This window comes from Aethalodelphis obliquidens, unplaced genomic scaffold (genome assembly GCF_003676395.1).
Source record: "Aethalodelphis obliquidens isolate GAN/ISIS:26980383/991018 unplaced genomic scaffold, ASM367639v1 scaffold1, whole genome shotgun sequence".
Taxonomy (NCBI): domain Eukaryota; kingdom Metazoa; phylum Chordata; class Mammalia; order Artiodactyla; family Delphinidae; genus Aethalodelphis; species Aethalodelphis obliquidens.
The window spans coordinates 5964117-5982852 of record NW_020837945.1 but is presented as its reverse complement, the minus strand read 5'-3'; the positions used below and the strand labels follow the sequence as shown (position 1 = coordinate 5982852).

The 18736-nt window shown below is 39.8% G+C and overlaps 1 protein-coding gene across 2 annotated transcripts in view; it reads right to left on the bottom strand.

Moving 5' to 3' along the window:
* The window catches only part of LCA5L (lebercilin LCA5 like), a 37325-nt gene extending 19896 nt beyond the window's left edge, over positions 1-17429 (bottom strand). Inside the window, exon 1 of one of the 2 annotated variants that reach the window (XM_027094216.1) lies at positions 17245-17429. The gene's annotated coding sequence lies outside the window, so the exon portion shown is untranslated. Of the gene's footprint in view, positions 1-15207; positions 15395-17244 lie in introns of those variants that run through there. The other variant, XM_027094143.1, reaches the window with a different exon arrangement.
* Positions 17430-18736: the final 1307 nt, after the last annotated feature.

Sequence of the window (18736 nt, the reverse complement as noted above, 5' to 3'; positions counted from 1 at the left end):
AAAATGTAAGACTCCTGAGACTGGACTTTGGGGAGATTATATTCACAGGAAATATAAAGTTCACATCAGGTGACAACAATGACAACAATTTAAAAGTTAGTGAATTACAGTCTCATTCTCTAAGGCTGGCTGTTTTGTTTTTTTTTTAATTGAAGTATAGTTGACTTACAATGTTGTGTTAGTTTCAGTTGTACAGAAAAGTGATTCAGTCATATGTATACATATATATATATATATATATATATATATATATATGTATATATATACATGCTAGAACAAAAAAAGAATGCTCTAAGTCCCCAAACCAGTTCTATTCCCGAATCTTTCTGTAAGAACCACTTTGAGCTTCCTTAGACTCAGTCTGAACTGTGTTTGGCTTTGGGAAAGGGTGATCAGGCACTGTCTGGAAGATACCAAGGCCTCTCCACTGGTTATCAAGAGGCAGAAGTAGCACCTCACTGTTGTCTACCGGATGCTGAGGGTCACCTAACTGCAGACATTCATTCAGCTGGGAAAACAACCGGGTGATTCCCCCATGTGTAGTCAGTCACTTTTCCTTCCGCAGAGAGTGATAAAGAAGGGAGTTACCACGTACCTTTCTGAGGCTGTCTTTGGAACGCACACAGCGTGGGGGGCAGCTTCTAAGGGCCTCCGCTGACTCCCACTTCCTGGTACAATCCCGTCCCCTCCAGTGTGACTCAGGTATCGCTTCCAAGGTAAGGTAACTAAAGGATTCTGACTTCCTTCTTAATCACCCTCGTTTTTTCTCTCATTTGCTCACATTGATGGAAGCCAATTGCCGTATTGTAAGCTGACCCACGGGGAAGCACACATGGCAGAAAACTGAAGCCTCAGGCCCACAGCCAGGGAGGACCTGAGGCCCTCCGTCGATCAGGCTGCAGGAGCGGAATCCTACCACCAGCCATTCGGGTGAGCTTGGAACTTCTCCCCGAGTCTGGAGGTAACTGCAGCCCCAGCCGACATGCTGAAGCAGCCTTGCGGGACATCCTGAGCCAAAGGACCCAGCTGTGCCCGGATTCCTGACCCACCAGATAAAAAACGTTCGTTGTTGTTTTTCCAGCCAGTAGGTGTTCATTTGAGAACGGGAGACAGACTTATAAAACAGCAAACTTCCGTGTGAATCGATCCCAGGAGGTTATGAAACCACAGTGATCTTGCAGAAAAATGGAAGAACGGGATTTTATGCTAAACAACTTAGTTTATTTAGGTTAATAGATGCTTTCTAGAATGTGTATTTACTTAATTTTGAAAAAATCTATATAATACCATATTTTCTCTATCTCTAATCCATTAATTTTAATAAAATCATGATCTTATCAAAGTAGTTTTTTGGAGTGGTGGCCGAACACACTGTTGTTTTCAGCTGTTAAGTTTTGGGGTGATTTGTTACACAGGTGTAGGTCACTCATACACTCAGATGTATCTTCCCAGGGTGGTTCAGTTTCCAAAAGAGTTACTTGGGCTTAACACAAATTATACCTACCAGAGAGAGAGAACATTTTTATTTATTTTTTAATTTATTTGGCTGTGTCAGATCTTAGTTGCGGCTCACAGGCTTAGTTGCCCTGAGGCATGTGGGATCTTAGTTCCCAGGCCAGGGATCAAACCTGCGTCCCATGCATTGAAAGGCGGATTCTTAACCACTGGACCACCAGGGAAGTCCCCCAAGAGAGAACATTTTTAGAATTCTGAAAATCCCAGGACCCAGAACTGTTCTAAAATTTCTACTTATATAATCGGAATATGGGTTTGTTTGGGTTCACCTGTGAGAATTCCATTCTAATTCATGAAACTGAATCTAAGAGTCATCAGCAAGGTAAAACCAAGTTTGATTTTTTTTGTTTTTTTGCGGTACGCGGGCTTCTCACTGCTGTGGCCTCTCCCGTTGCGGAGCACAGGCTCCGGACGCGCAGGCTCAGCGGCCATGGCTCACGGGTCCAGCCGCTCCGCGGCATGTGGGATCTTCCCAGACCGGGGCACGAACCTGCGTCCCCTGCATCGGCAGGTGGACTCTCAACCACTGCGCCACCAGGGAAGCCCCCCAATTTTGATTTTTGGCTATTCCTAGTCAGCATGTACCTTGAAAGCACATATTAAGCAGCTCTCTGGAATATTCAGTCTGTTAAATGGTAGTTTTCTCATTGATCTGTTAAAAATTGATAGAGGGCTAGTATCAGGCCTATAACTACCTTTAAGTTGATTAAATTGTTTTAGAGTATATTTGTATTAATGTAAGTAGGGCTACACCACATTGTTATCAATAAAAAAATGTAAGCAGTCTCCACATATATGGATTTCTGATTATGTGGTGTATTATTTAAAAATCTAGGCTTTAAGCAAACCATCTAATGTTCCTTTTTTTTTTTTGGAACTAAAGAGCCGGGAGAAAGATGACTATTTATTTACTTTTTTTTTTTTTTTACATCTTTATTGGAGTATAATTGCTTTACAATGGTGTGTTAGTTTCTGCTTTATAACAAAGTGAATCAGTTATACATGTACATATGTTCCCATATCTCTTCCCTCTTGAGTCTCCCTCCCTCCCACCCTCCATATCCCACCCCTCTAGGTGGTTACAAAGCACCGAACTGATCTCCCTGTGCTATGCGGCTGCTTCCCACTAGCTATCTTCTTTACGTTTGGTAGTGTATATATGTCCATGCCTCTCTCTCGCTTTGTCACAGCTTACCCTTCCCCCTCCCCATATCCTCAAGTCTATTCTCTAGTGGTCTGTGTCTTTATTCCCATCTTGCCCCTAGGTTCTTCATGACATTTTTTTCCCCTTAGATTCCATATATATGTGTTAGCTCTACGGTATTTGTCTTTCTCTTTCTGACTTACTTCACTCTGTATGACAGACTCTAGGTCCATCCACCTCACTACAAATAACTCAATTTCGTTTCTTTTTATGGCTGAGTAATATTCCATTGTATATACGTGCCACATCTTCTTTATCCATTCATTCGATGATGGACACTTAGGTTGCTTCCATCTCCTGGCTATTGTAAATAGAGCTGCAATGAACATTTTGGTACATGACTCTTTTTGAATTATGGTTTTCTCAGGGTATATGCCCATAGTGGGATTGCTGGGTCATATGGTAGTTCTATTTGTAGTTTTTTAAGGAACCTCCATACTGTTCTCCATAGTGGCTGTACCAATTCACATTCCCACCAGCAGGGCAAGAGTGTTCCCTTTTCTCCACACCCTCTCCAGCATTTATTGTTTCTAGATTTTTTGATGATGGCCATTTTGACTGGTGTGAGATGATATCTCACTGCAGTTTTGATTTGCATTTCTCTAATGATTAATGATGTTGAGCATTCTTTCATGTGTTCGTTGGCACTCTGTATATCTTTGGAGAAATGTCTATTTAGGTCTCCTGCCCATGTTTAATTTGGATTGTTTGTTTTTTTGATATTGAACTGCATGAGCTGCTTGTAAATTTTGGAGATTAATCCTTTGTCAGTTGCTTCATTTGCAAATATTTTCTCCCATTCTGAGGGTTGTCTTTTGGTCTTGTTTATGGTTTACTTTGCTGTGTAAAAGCTTTTAAATTTCATTAGGTCCCATTTGTTTATTTTTGTTTTTATTTCCATTTCTCTGGGAGGTGGGTCAAAAAGGATCTTCCTGTGATTTATGTCATAGAGTGTTTTGCTTATGTTTTCCTCTAAGAGTTTGATAGTTTCTGGCCTTACATTTAGGTCTTTAATCCATTTTGAGCTTATTTTTGTGTATGGTGTTAGGGAGTGTTCTAATCTCATACTTTTACATGTACCTGTCCAGTTTTCCCAGCACCACTTATTGAAGAGGCTGTCCTTTCTCCACTGTACATTCCTGCCTCCTTTATCAAAGATAAGGTGACCATATGTGCGTGGGTTTATCTCTGGGCTTTCTATCCTGTTCCATTGATCTATCTTTCTGTTTTTGTGCCAGTACCATACTGTCTTGATTACTGTAGCTTTGTAGTATAGTCTGAAGTCAGGGAGCCTGATTCCCCCAGCTCCGTTTTTCATTCTCAAGATTGCTTTGGCTATTCGGGGTCTTTTGTGTTTCCATACAAATTGTGAAATTTTTTGTTCTTGTTCTGTGAAAAATGCCAGTGGTAGTTTGATAGGGATTGCATTGAATCTGTAGATTTCTTTGGGTAGTAGAGTCATTTTCACAATGTTGATTCTTCCAATCCAAGAACATGGTATATCTCTCCATCTATATGTATCATCTTTAATTTCTTTCATCAGTGTCTTATAATTTTCTGCATACAAGTCTTTTTTCTCCTTAGGTAGGTTTATTCCTAGATATTTTATTCTTTTTGTTGCAGTGGTAAATGGGAGTATTTTCTTAATTTCACTTTCAGATTTTTCATCACTAGTGTATAGGAAGGCCAGAGATTTCTGTGCATTAATTTTGTATCCTGCTAGTTTACCAAATTCATTGATTAGCTCTAGTAGTTTTCTGGTAGCATCTTCAGGTTTCTCTATATATAGTATCATATCATCTGCAAACAGTGACAGCTTTACTTCTTCTTTTCCGATTTGGATTATTTTTATTTCCTTAATGTTCCTTTTAATTAATTGATTAATTAATTAATTTAAAATGTTCAGTCAAATGTCATTTATTTAGTGTCTGCCAGGCACTGGGGTTAGGAAAAAGGCAAACTCTGCCTTCAAGGATTTGAAAATAAAGTTAGTAATTATGTAATTAATGCTCACTATATAGTTAGCATACCAGTTTTTGATATCAAATTTATGATAGTGTATAGTTCAAATTTTTGGCACCATATTTTAAACAATTAGTGTTTACAGTATAACAGTGCCCATTTTATTGCACTTGAAACATAATTTCACTATATTGCTATCATTATAGAGTTTATAGTAGTTTCTTTGCTGTTGTGTATGACTCAGGAATACAACCCACAATTAAAAACCTAATGGAAAAATGTGACCCTGTTGATGATATGTTTTTTCTGGAATGCACAGTGGTGAAAGGGGGTGGCTGCTTATAAATACAGTAAGTTTGTATATCACATTCATTTAATTATAGAATGAGAAATGAGAATGTTCAAGATTGAGATATACATCTGAATAATTCTGAATACTACAGTCTTGTGTAGTTGCCTTCAATTCTACTTTTACAACAAGGCGGACCAAAAACTAAACACATGCAAAAATGTTTTAAAATGAATTAATGCGTATCTGCCGTTCTTTACCAAATGTTCCTAAGATGTATGAGAAATCAACTTTGTGTCCTGAGCGGAGGGTTCTTCACACTGTAATATTTATGAAGTTTCCAGGGTAGCGTTTTCTGACATTCTTTGGTCTATTTCTAAGAAAATAATATATTTCAGGGACGTCCCTGGTGGCTCAGTGGGTTAAGAATCCGCCTGCCAACGCAGGGGACTCGGGTTCAAGCCCTCATCTGGGAAGATCCCACATGCCTTGGAGCAACTAAGCCCAGTGTGCCACAACTACTGAGCCTGCGCTCTAGAGCCTGCGAGCCATAACTACTTAGCCTGCGAGCCACAGCTACCGAAGCCCACGTGCCTAGAGCCCGTGCTCCACAACAAGAGAAGCCACTGCAATGGGAAGCCCGCACACCGCAACGAAGAGTAGCCCCCGCTCGCCGCAACTAGAGAAAGCCCGCGTGCAGCAACAAAAACTCAATGCAGCCAAAATTAAACAGATAAATACATTTATATTAAAAAAAGAAACTAATACATTTCAAAAAACCTAGAATGATATTACAAAAGGCAAATGTTAAGAGCTCATCAATAAACATTTATATAATTGGAAATTAAAAGTTTTGAACCAGTATTAATTTATATATATTCATTTGCATATGGATTGCTTTATACTTCACACACTATAAGGCTTTCTCTCTATCAAAGTGAATCAGTTATTGGCAGTTGATTGGGAAATTCTTGGTTGTAGTTATCAAACAGTCCTGCTGAAATAAGATTTGAAGGGGCCACAGCAGAGCAGTGCATCTCAAAATTTGGGGCACAAAACAAAAGATCGTGTGGCCCACCTGCCTGTTCTTCCTTTCTAATAAAAATTTGAACATGAATAATGAAAGTTTTTGGATTATGTGTTACTTGCCTGAAAGCAGCAGGTACTACTGGTGGGCACTGGATCTTATCTTAGAAGCACTGATATTGATAGACTTTAGTATTATGTACTGAAATGTAACCTTCTGACTCAACAATCTATCTCACAAATTGTCAGATTCTTGGCTTTTATTACAACCAGAAAATCCTAATTCTTAAAGGTAAATATTCTGTAGTGAAGTTATAATTAATTTATAGGGACCATTTAGTTTTCAAAAAGTGGTTACGGCTATGTTTACCAACCCAAATTATTGTGTGGGTAGGTAACTGTATTCTTAACTGTATTCTCAGTCCTGCTTCGTGGGAAACGGTAGTTTGACTTACAAGTTTTCCCTTTTCTCACCCATTCTCAACACTTCCTATTCTCTTTCCCACTATATTTCCTCTTAGAACATATCACTAGTCTAATTTCATACATATTTTACTTATTCATCTGATTTGTTGCCCGACTTCTCAATTAAATTGTATGCTTCATAATGGCAGTATTTTTGACTGTTTTGTCTACTGCTGTATCCCCTGTGCCTAGAGGAGTTCCTGGGAAATAATGTGTTCAATAAAGATTGACTAAATAAATGAATGTTCAGGGTGCCTCTATGCTTCTTAAGTCCTTTCTCCATATCCATTACTCCTGAAAAACTTCTCACTAGTGCTGACCCAACTCAAGATGCCCTAAATGAATGCTTTCCCAATATGATAAAGAAATATTAATACATATCTCAAACTAAAAACTAATCTCATGCTTAACAGTGAACCATTAATTTACATTGCTGTAAGGATTTAGATAAAGATGTCAACGATCACTTCTGCTAATTAATAATGCTCTGGAGGTACTAGCCAATGAAATTAGACATGAGAAAGAAATAACATGTATAAATATTGGAAAAGAAACAGCAAATCATTTATTATGTGCAGGTAACATGATTTTAAACTTATAAAACCCCATACAACAGTATAAAATAAAGGGAATTCAATAAAACTATTGGCTATTAAATGGATATAAAAGTCAATCTTTTCTATATGTTAACTGAAATGACTTGGAAAATAGATAAAAAGATCCCACTTACTATATATCAGCTAAAAATTTAGAACATCTGATACAGGTTTAATACAAATAATATGAAAAAAACTTTTAAACTACTGAAAGAAATAAAAGAAGATTTATGTAATTGGAAAGACATATAGTGTTCTTATATAAGAAGGACCAAGGTGATAAAGATGTAAATTCTCCCTAATTTAATGTACATAATCACAGTATTCCTAGTAAAAATGTCAAGAGTAATTTTTTTTGGAAATGTGACAAGATCATACTAAATTCATATAATTATGAATATGAAAAATGCATAAGAACAAAAGGATTTTTAAAAAATGATGAGAAGGGACTACCTCTATCAGATATTGTGATATAAAGCTATAGTCATTAAAAGAGTCTGATAATAGTGCTTGAATAGACAGAGCAATATAATGTAATAAAGAGTTCAGAAACAGAAACAAATACATATGGAAACCTAGTATAAGATAAAGGTGGAGAAAAGCAGACTTCCAAGAAATGATGGTGTGGGGCAACAGGCTAGACATCTGTCTGGAAATCAGAACAAAAGTGAATTCTTATTACATTTCTTACACTTAAATATTAGATGAATTAAAAATGTAAATGTTGAAAGAAAACATGGAGTGTAAGAAATAAAGCTCACAAACCACAAAGGAAACAATTAGTAAAAATGGCTGCATAAAATTTTTTAAAAGCTTTTTTATTCAGATATACTTGATTTACAATATTATATGTTTCATGTGTACAACATAGTGATTCTCACAATTTTTAAAGGTTATACTCCATTTACAGTTATTATAAATTTTTGGCTATATTCCCTGTGCTGTACAATATAGCCTTGTAGGTTATTTATTTTATACATGATAATTTGTACTTATCACCTACCCTTCTCCACTCCCTATCCTCACTCATAACCACTAGTTTGTTCTCTATATCTGTGAGTCTATTTCTTTTTTGTTACATTTACTAGTTTATTTTATTTTTTAGATTCCACATATAAGTGATACCATACAATATTTGTCTTTCTCTATTTTTACTTAGCATAAAAACCTCCAAGTCCATCCATGTTGTTGCAAATGGCAATATTTCATTCTTTTTTATGACTAAGTAGTATTCCATGTATATGTATATGTATGTGTGTGTGTGTGTATACACACACATATATACCACATCTTCTTTATCCATTCATTTGGTAATGGACACTTAAGTTGCATCCAAATCTTGGCTATTGTACATAATGCTGCTATGAACATTGTGGTGCATATATGTTTTTGAATCGATGTTTTCATTCTCTTCAGATATATACCCAGGAGTAGAATTGCTGGGTCATGTGGTAGTTCTATTTTTTGTTTTTTGAGGAAATTCCATACTGCTTTCCACAGTGGCTGCACCAACCTGCATTTTTATCAGCCGTGCACAAGGGCTCCCTTTCCTCCACATCCTCCCCAACACTTGTTATTTATGGTCTTTTTGATCATAGTCATTCTAACAGGCTTCAGGTGATATCTCATTTTGGTTTCGATTTACATTTCTCAGATGATTAATGATGTTGAGCATCTTTCATGTGCCTTTTGGCCATTTGTATATCTCCTTTGAAGAAATGTCTATTCAGATCTTTTGCCCATTTTTTAATGGGGTTGTTTGTTTTTCTGACATTGAGTTGTATGAGCTGTTTATATATTTTTGGATATTAACCCCTTATAGGTTATATCATTTGCATACATTTTCTCCCAGTCCATAGGTTGTCTTCTTGTTTTGTCAGTGGCTTCCCTGGCTGTGCATAAGCTTTTAAGTTTAATTAGGTCCTGCTTGTTTATTCTTGTTTTTGTTTCCTTTGCCTTAGGAGACAGATCAAAAAAAATATTGCTACAATTTATGTCAGAGTGTCCCACCTGGACTTCTTGGTGGTCCAGTAGTTAAGACTCCGCACTTCCTACAGGGGGGCATAGATTCGATCCCTGGTCCAGGAACTAAGATCTCACATGCTGCATGGTGCGGTCAAAAAAAGAAAAGCATCCCACCTATGTTTTCTTCTAGGAGTTTTATGGTTTCCAGTCTTGCATTTAGGTCTTTAATCCATTTTGAGTTTATTTTTATTATTTATTAAAAGATTTATTTGTTATTTATTTATTTATTTGGCTGTGTTGGGTCTTAGTTTTGGCACATGGGATCTTTGTCGAGGCGTGCAGGATCTTTCGTTGCAGCATACAGGCTTCTCTCTAGGTGTGGCATGCGGGTTTTCTCTTCTATAGTTGTGGCATGCAGGCTCGAGAGCATGTGGGCTCTGTAGTTTGTGGCACGCAGTTTCTCTAGTTGAGTTGTGTGGGCTCAGTAGTTGTGGTGCCTGGGCTTAGTTGCCCCGTGGCATGTGGGATCTTAGTTCCCTAACCAGGGATCAAACCCACGTCTCCTGCATTGGAAGGCAGGTTCTTTACCACTGGACCACCAGGGAAGTTCCTTGAGTTTATTTATTTATTTTAAAAATTTTATTTATTTTTTTATACAGCAGGTTATTATTACTTATCTGTTTTATACATATTAGTGTATCCTTGAGTTTATTCTTGTATATGGTGTTAGAATATGCTCTAATTTCATTCTTCTACATGGAGCAGTCCAGTTTTCCCAGCACTACTTATTGAAGAGGCTGTCTTTTCTCCATGGTATGTTCTTGCCTCCTCTGTGTTAGATTAGTTGACCGTAAGTGCATGGTTTTGTTTCTGGGCTCTCTATTCTGTTTCATTGATCTATGTGGCTGTTTTTGTGCCAGTACCATACTGTTTTGATTAATGTAGCTTTGTAGTATAGTCTGAAGTCAGGGAGTGTGATACCACCAGCTCTGTTCTTTTTCAAGATTGTTTTGGGTATTTGGGGTCTTTTGTGCCTCCATACAAATTTTAAAATTATTTGTTCTAGTTCTGTGAAAAGTGTCCTTGGTATTTTGCTAGGGATTGCATTGAATCTGTAGATTGCCTTTGGTAGGATGGTTATTTTGACAATACTAATTCTTCCAATCCATGAACACAGTATATCTTTCCATCTGTTTGTGTCATCTTCAGTATATTTAATTGGTGTCTTATAGTTTTCCAAGTACAGGTCTTCTACATCCTTAGGTAGGTTTATTCCTAGGTATTTTATTCTTTTTAATGTGATGGTAAATGGGACTGTTTCCTTAATTTCTCTTTCTGATAGCTTGTTGTTAGTATATAGAAATGCAACAGATTTCTCTATATTAATTTTGTAACCTTCAACTTTATTGATTGATGAGTTCCAGGAGTTTTTTGGTGGCGTCTTAAGGATTTTCTATGTATAGTATCATGTCATCTGCAAACAGTGACAGTTTTACTGCTTCCTTTCCAATTTGGATTCCTTTTATTTCTTTTTCTTGTCCGATTGCTGTGGTTAGGACTTCCAACACTATGTTGAATAAAAGTGGTGAGAGTGGGCATCCTTGTCTGGTTCCTGATCTTAGGGGAAACGCTTTCAGCTTTTCATCACTGAGTATGATGTTAGCTGTGAACTGTATATATATATATATATATATATATATATATATATATATATATATATAATATATATATATAGCATTTATTATGCCGTATATAGCATTTATTATGTTGGGTCTCTATACTCTCTGGAGGGTTTTTTTTTTTTGTAATCATAAATTGATGTTAGCTTTTGTCAAAAGCTTTTTCTGCATCTACTGAGATGGTCATATGGTATTTATTCTTCAATTTGTTAATGTGGTGTATCACATTGATTGATTGATTTGCAGATATTGAATCATCCTTGCATCCCTGGGATAAATCCTGCTTGATAATGGTGTATGACTCTTTTAATGTATTGTTGGATTTGGTTTGCTAATATTTTGTTGAGCATTTTTGCATCTATGTTCATCAGTGATATTGGCCTATAATTTTTTTTTTTTTGGTGATATCTTTGTCTGGTTTTGGTATCAGGGTGATGCTGGCCTTGTAAAATGAGTTCAGAAACATTCCTTCCTCTGCAATTTTTTTGGAATAGTTTGAGAAGGATAGGTGTTAACTCTTCTCTAATGTTTGGTAGAATTCACCTGTGAAGCCATCTGGTCCTGGACTTTAGTTTGTTGAAACTTTTAAAAAAATTATTATTTCTGATTCAATTTCATTACTAATGAAATTGTAATTGGTCTGTTCATATTTTCTATTTCTTCCTGGTTCAGTCTTGGGAAACTGTACATTTCTAGGAATTTGTCCATTTCTTCTAGGTTGTACATTTTATTGGAATATAGTTGGTCGTAGTAATCTTTTATGATCCTTTGTTTTTCTGTGGTGTCAGTTGTAACTTCTTTTTCATTTCTGATTTTATTGATTCGGGCCTCTTTTTTTTTTTTTTTGATGAGTCTGGCTAAAGTTTTATCAATTTTGTGTATCTTTTCAGAGAACCAGCTCTTAGTTTCATTGATCTTTTCTATTGTTTCTTAGTCTCTATTTATTTCTGCTCTGATCTTAATGATTTCTTTCCTTCTACTAACTTTGGGTCTTGTTTGTTCTTCTTTCTCTAGTTCCTTTAGATGTAAGGTTAGGTTGTTTATATGAGATTTTTTGTTTCCTGAGGTAAGCTTGTACTGCTATAAGCTTCCCTCTTACAAATGCTTTTGCTGCATCCCATGGATTTTGGATCCTTGTGTTCTTGCTTTCATTTGTCTCCAGGTATTTTTTTAATATCTGATTTGATTTCTTCAGTGATCCATTGGTTGTTTAGTAGCATATTATTTAGCCTCCATGTGCTTGTTTTTTTTGCTGTCTTTTTTTTTCTCCTTGCAGTTGATTTCTAGTCTCATAGCATTGCAGTCAGAAAAGATGCTTGATATATTTCAATATTCTTAAATTTACCGAGACTTGTTTTGTAGCCTAGTATGTAATCTGTCCTGAAGAATGTCCCATGTGCACGTAAAAAGAATGTGTATTCTGCTGCTTTTGGATGGAAAAAGCACCCCCCCAAAAAAAATCTATCTATCTATATATATATGTGTTCTAATATGTCATTTAAAGCCAGAACTTCCTTATTGATTTTCTGTCTGGATGATCTGTCCATCAATGTAAGTGGAGTGTTAACGTCCCCTATTATTATTGTGCTGCTGTGAATTTCTCCCTTTTTTTCTGTTATGTATTTAAGTGCTCCTATTTTGGATGCATATATAAAAATTTAAAACTTCTCTATAACAAAAAAAAAATCATAATGTTAAAAGGCACTTCAGAAACTGAGAAAACTATTTTCAACACATATGACAAAGAGCTAACTCCTTAACTTACAAAGAACTCTTATGATACTCCATAAGTAAAATGGGCAAAGGGTATGAACACATTACAGAACAAGCACATTACAGCAACACAGACAACCAAAAATATATATAAAATGTTTTTCAAACTTGCTCTTAATTAATGAAATGCCAATCAAAAGAATTAGATTCCAGTTTCACCTATCAGAATGGCAAAAATTTAAAAATTGGATGAAACGTTGTTATTGTACCCATGATTAATAGTAATGCTGATACTGCATGGTTGTTAAAAAAATAAAAGACTGGGGCTTCCCTGGTGGTGCAGTGGTTGAGAGTCCGCCTGCCGATGCAGGGGACACGGGTTCGTGCCCTGGTCCGGGAAGATCCCACATGCTGCGGAGCGGCTGGGCCCGTGAGCCATGGCAGCTGAGCCTGCGCGTCCGGAGCCTGTGCTCCACAATGGGAGAGGCCACAGCAGTGAGAGGCCCGCGTACCGCAAAAAAAAAAAAATAAAATAAAAGACTGAAATATATCTTTGTATGTGTGGATATGCAAAGATCTCCAAGTCATGTTCCTAATCATTGTCTACATGTTGCTCATCACCTGCCATAAAGAAAGGAGTTAAAATCCTAGTTTTAAGATTTAGGCCACATTTGGTACTGTGTTAGGCTGAATACTGTCCCCTGCCCCGAAGGATGTCCACATCTTAATCCCTAGAAACTGTGAATCCCCAGGACCTGTGAACACAATGTGATAACTGCATAGAGCAAAAGGAACTTTGCAGATGACCACTTGAAGGATATTGATTGAGGTGGGGAGATTATCCTGAATTATCCTGGTTTATCCATGTGGGCCTGATACAATTACAAAAACCTTTATAAGAGGTACACAGGGGGAGTCAGTCAGAAGATAGCAGTGGGATGAGGGAGGAAGAGGCAGAGACAGATGTTTTCCTGCTGGCTTTGAGGGTGTTGGAAGGGGGTCACAGGCCAAATACTGGCTGTTCTAGAAGCTGTTAAGAGGCAAGGGAATGGATTCTCCCCTGGAATCCCTGGAAGGGACCAACCCTGCTGATATCTTAATTTTTAGCCTTATGAGACTCACTTCAGACTTCTGACCTCCAGAACTATAAGAGAATAAATCTGTGTTGTTTTAAGCAAGAGTTTATGGTATTTGTTAGAACAGCAACAGGAGACTAATAGAAGTTATCATGAAAAACATCATAAATCAAAATGAGACTAAAAGCAGGCTATTAAAATGTAAATGAAACATACTATTATCAACTTCAAGAAGTCAATGAAGAGGATGACTTCACGTGCTTTGGGGAAATAACTTAACGCTCTCAAAACCATCTTGCTATACCTTGTCTGGACTACACCTAGGAGAAAGATCACCAACTCTGGGGAGCTGGTGGGATGGTTTCAGAAAAACTAGCTGGGGAAATGAGCAAACTCCCTTATCAAGCACTCAGGACGGGGATTTTAAAGAGCAAGAAGGCTGGCCCTTGTGCAGGGGCTTCGGTGGAGGCATGCCCGGAGGCTGAGAGGGCTGGGTGGGGAGGAGAAGTGTGGGGGTGTGTGACAAAAGGTGACAGGTAGTGGCAAGATCAGGAAATTAATTACACAGAGCAAACAAGATAATTGAGGAAATAAATAAATATATTTAGAATCATAGAAGACAAGTTTATTTCTGCCTGAAAGGGTTTTACTTACATAGAAAGGGGGACGTCTAGAAATAACTCTGAGGTGTGCGATTAGAATAGGGAATATTGGGTTAATATATATATACACACATATTTTATATATATTATATATATATATATATATATACACACACACGAGGATAGCTAGTTACCAATCTATGTGCGTATATGTGCATATGTGCGTGCCTGTGTGTGTGTGTGTGCGCGCGTGTGTGTGGGGGGGTAATTTTCCTAACTCTGCTGAAGGCCTAGAAGCAATGACACCCCGGTAACAATAAGCACACTCAGCATCATTCTCCACTAAGTACCATTCTCTACTAAAGGGAATTAGGGTTCCTCAGAGAAATGGACGATTCCAGGCTTGGGGCAGGCAAAGTACAAGATAAGGCTGGTATGTGGAAAAGGACACAGAAGCCAACTTGAAGTTCTCACTGATCAAATCTAGGACAATTTGAGCATCAAAATAAATAAGGATGAAATAAGATGACAACCTATTAAATAAGATAGGAACCCATGAGTCCATACTAATACAAATGAATAAATAAACAGAGAAAGGAAGAGAAAGCTCTTCCTTATGGTAGAATGACAGCTAATAAACGTACAAGGAATGGCTGAAAGGGTCAATGACTGTTTGATGGCTATCAGAGAGGTAGTTGAAGCAGGCAGGACTTGTCAGTGGATGCTAAAGGCCAGTGAACAGAAGTCCGATAAAGAACGGGATCTGGGATAACACTAATCAAATACAAAAGGAAAGAGGGTGGCTTTGTGGAGAAACCTGGCAGACACCTTGACCATCACCAGGTCAGCAAGGCCCGCACCACCAGTGGGACAGGGGGACCTCATGTGCCTCCCGGAAACTGAGAAGAGCACAGGGTCATCCCTGTGGTCTCCCTGCCAGGATCAGGCCCGAGTCAGGTCGGGGGAGACACCGACCAGACCCAGGTTGAGGGTCTTCCTACAAAACAAAAGGCCTGAACTCTTTGACTTAAAGTTCAGCAGAATGTTAAATACTAGAAAAGCTCTTCCCTTAGCTTATAAAAATAGTTATAAAAATAGGCAAGATGATCACATACCTCAAGGCTTTCAAGAACACGATTTCTAACACTGTGTCCACTTTTAAGATGATGTGTCCCAATTTTTGGCTTCAGAAATGTGGTTGCTCTAATATTGAAGAAAGGAAGTTTAAGAATGAACACTGGCGGACATCCCTGGTGGCACAGCGGTTAAGAATCTGCCTGCCAATGCAGGGAACATGGGTTCGATCCCTGGTCTGGGAAGATCCCACATGCCATGGAGCAGCTAAGCCCGTGCACCATAACTACTGAGCCTGTGCTCTAGAGCCTGCGAGCCACAAGTACTGAAGCCCATGAGCCACAAGTACTGAAGCCCGCGTGCCTAAAGCACGTGCTCTGCAACGAGAGAAGCCACCGCAATGAGAAGCCCACGCACCGCAACAAAGAGTAGCCCCTGCTCTTCACAACTAGGGAAAACCCACGCACAGCAACAAAGACCCAACGCAGCCGAAAAAAGAAAGGAATGAACACTGGAATTAAGAAGAGAGGAAATATGCTACAGAAGGAAAAAGGCTTGTGTGGCGAGATGTCTGAGTCCTAGTTCCAGCTCTGCCACTACTAGCTAGCTGCCTGGCCTCAATGGTTTAATGTACGAAATTTGCTGTTTTCAATGACGTTTAAGGTTTAGTCCGGCATGAAAGTCCATCAATTAAATATACCTATATACATCAGAAATCTCAGGCTTTATTGGATTACATGGAATTGTGCCATTCAAGCTTTGGATGGTTATAGACAAGTTATGTAGGTTTTGGTTATTTAACAATTTTATATATTTAATTGATTTTTGACAAAGAGCTCAAATTCATCCCCAGACTCAGCTTCCCAAGGCAGCGCCTTCAGGGTTAGAAGCTGTGCCTCTCTGCTCCCACCGGGTGGCGGCAAATGCAGCTCCTGCATGGGCTACAGGAAGAGCCCACACTCTAGGGCTACATGCACAGACGCGTGAACTTTTAGCGCCCCCTCCCGGCCACTGCCACATTTCTTTTTAATTTACAGTGTTGACCTGATTCCTTTTTACTAGAATTTTCACTCTGTCTATTTTAATAAAATTCTACGAAAATATCCCACATTTGATGTTACACATTCGAATGTCCGTTTCATTCATTCTTTCAACACACATTTGAGTGTGTACCATGTGCCAGGAGCTGTGTGAGGTGTGGAGGGTATAATGAACACAGAAATGTGTCTGTTTTCATGGAGCTAACACGTCGGTAATAAAATAATCACAACAGTGACTGTTCTAAGTGTTTTAAAGGAAAGAGCTACAACTCTGTGAGGATATATGGCAAAGAAGCCTGATCTAGACAGTGACCTGGGAGTTTCCCTAGAGCGGTGCATTCTAAGTTGAGATATGCAGGGTCAGTGGGAATTGACTGGGCAAAGAGGAATGGAGGGTGGGAAGGAAGAACAGCACAGAGAAGGCAGTGCCAGGGCTGGCGCGTAGAGGAGGCCCCTGTGGCTGGGCCCCGTGACAAGGGCCAGCGGTTCCAGATGGGGCTCCAGAGGTCAGGGGGGTGAACAGCTGCAGGGTCACTGGAAGGCATGTTTATGGTCTGGATCTTTCATCCAAGAGGAACAGCCAGCTAGCAGTAAGCAAAAGAGAGAGAGGCTGGGGAAGGGATGATGTGCGCTGCCTCCCGAAGAGGTGACTCTGGCTGCAGCGGGGGAGAACAGAAGAGGGAAGAGTCAGAGAGCAGCGGATGCAGGAGGCGGGACGAAGGAAGGCGGGAGCTTGGACCAAGGCGCCCGTGATGATGTGAAAGATGCACAGGGGACAATGTCACCAGGGCTTGGTGACCCACTGGATGCTGGGGTGAGGGAAAAGGTCAAGGGGTCCCAGTGGGTGGGGTGGTGGGAGACTGCCAGGCCTCGCGCGTGTTGAGTTGCAGGGGTCTGAGAGGTATGAAGAGGCACTGCTGCCCAGCAGCTGGACCTATGGGAGCCGGAGGATCAGAAGGCTGGGCGTGGCTGAGGGTGCAGAAGCCCAGGGAAGACAGTGCTTCGCGAGTGGGAGGGGAGCAGCAGTGTCAAACTTACGTGCTGCTGAGAGACTGAACAAGACGTGGCCGGGAACGTCTGATGAGCGGTGTTAGTGCAGGGCAGACTGGAGTGGGTCGAGGAATGAGAGGCAGGGAATGCACACACTGAATATGGCAATTCTTTACCAAAGTTTGCCTGTCAAGGGGGATGAGAAATTGAGCAATAACTGGAAAATGAAAGAGAACTGAGGTCAAGGGAGTTTGTTTCTGTTTCTTTTGTGATGGGAGGTCTTGAGCATGTTTTTTTTTGCGGTACGCGGGCCTCTCACTGTTGTGGCCTCTCCCGTTGCGGGGCACAGGCTCCGGACGCGCAGGCTCAGCGGCCACGGCTCACGGGCCCAGCCGCTCCGCGGCATGTGGGATCCTCCTGGACTGAGGCACGAACCTGCGTCCCCTGCATCGGCAGGCGGACTCCCAACCACTGCGCCACCAGGGAAGCCCTTGAGCATGTTTAAAAGCCCAGGGAAAGCGCCAGTCAAGATGGAAGAGGTGATGACACAGGTGAGAGAATGGACAGCCGAGAGTGACAGCAAGTGGGAGTGGGTGAGATCCAAACCACAGGGGGGTTGCAGTTGTGGCAGCTGAAGATGGAGGAGATTCCCCTCAGGTGGCTTTAAGAGCCTCTATGAAGTGACAGGACAAGGGGAGGCTGGAGGGCGGAACATCCTATAGACCCTCTGCAAGTTGCAGCTGCCCTACCATTATACTTTGGTCCGTCAGGGTTTCACTAGATGGAAAAAGAGACAACGGAGGCTGGGGGTTTGCAACTGGCAAGGGGACAGGTGTCTGGGGCAATTAGCTCCCTGAGGGCAGGGACCTGTCATATCAATCACTGCCTCACTCTGTGCCTGACTGGAGTATCAGCGCCCAGGTACTTACTATCAAAGTGATCAGCGTAGGAATGCTCACTTGTCTTCATTTCAATTTGCCTCTTTTGGTGCTTCTCTAAAAAACCAAAGAAGAAAGAATACAGAACAGACAGAGCGTAAATTCCTACGTGACTTTTTTTCTCACTTGGAAGAATTCTTTCATTCTTCCGTAAAGTCAGTTTTAAAGTTCTTGCCATAGATCTATCCAGAGACACTGTCATATATCTCAGAAAGCTAAAGGGCATCTTTCAATTTTTAGCTTAATCGTAAGGTGCTTACGTAGCTTCGTCTACTTTGTTTAAAAGTCGCAAAAATGCATACTAAAAATGTTGTATTTTTATCTGTGGAAACTATAAAATTCATATACTTCAAAAAAAAACGTACATGAAATAACACAGAAAAAGAAAACAGCATAAGGCTGTCTATACTCAAGGCAGGGAGACCAATTAGGAGGCTACTGAAATAATCCAGGCCTGGACCAGGGTGCTGACAGTGGGCGTTGGATACGTTCTGAAGGATGTGTTGACAGACTGAATGTGGGGAGGGAGAGAAACAGGAGTCAAGGAGGACACTAATGCCCAGACAACTTGGGAGAATGGCTTCCAGTAACTGGGGTGGGTA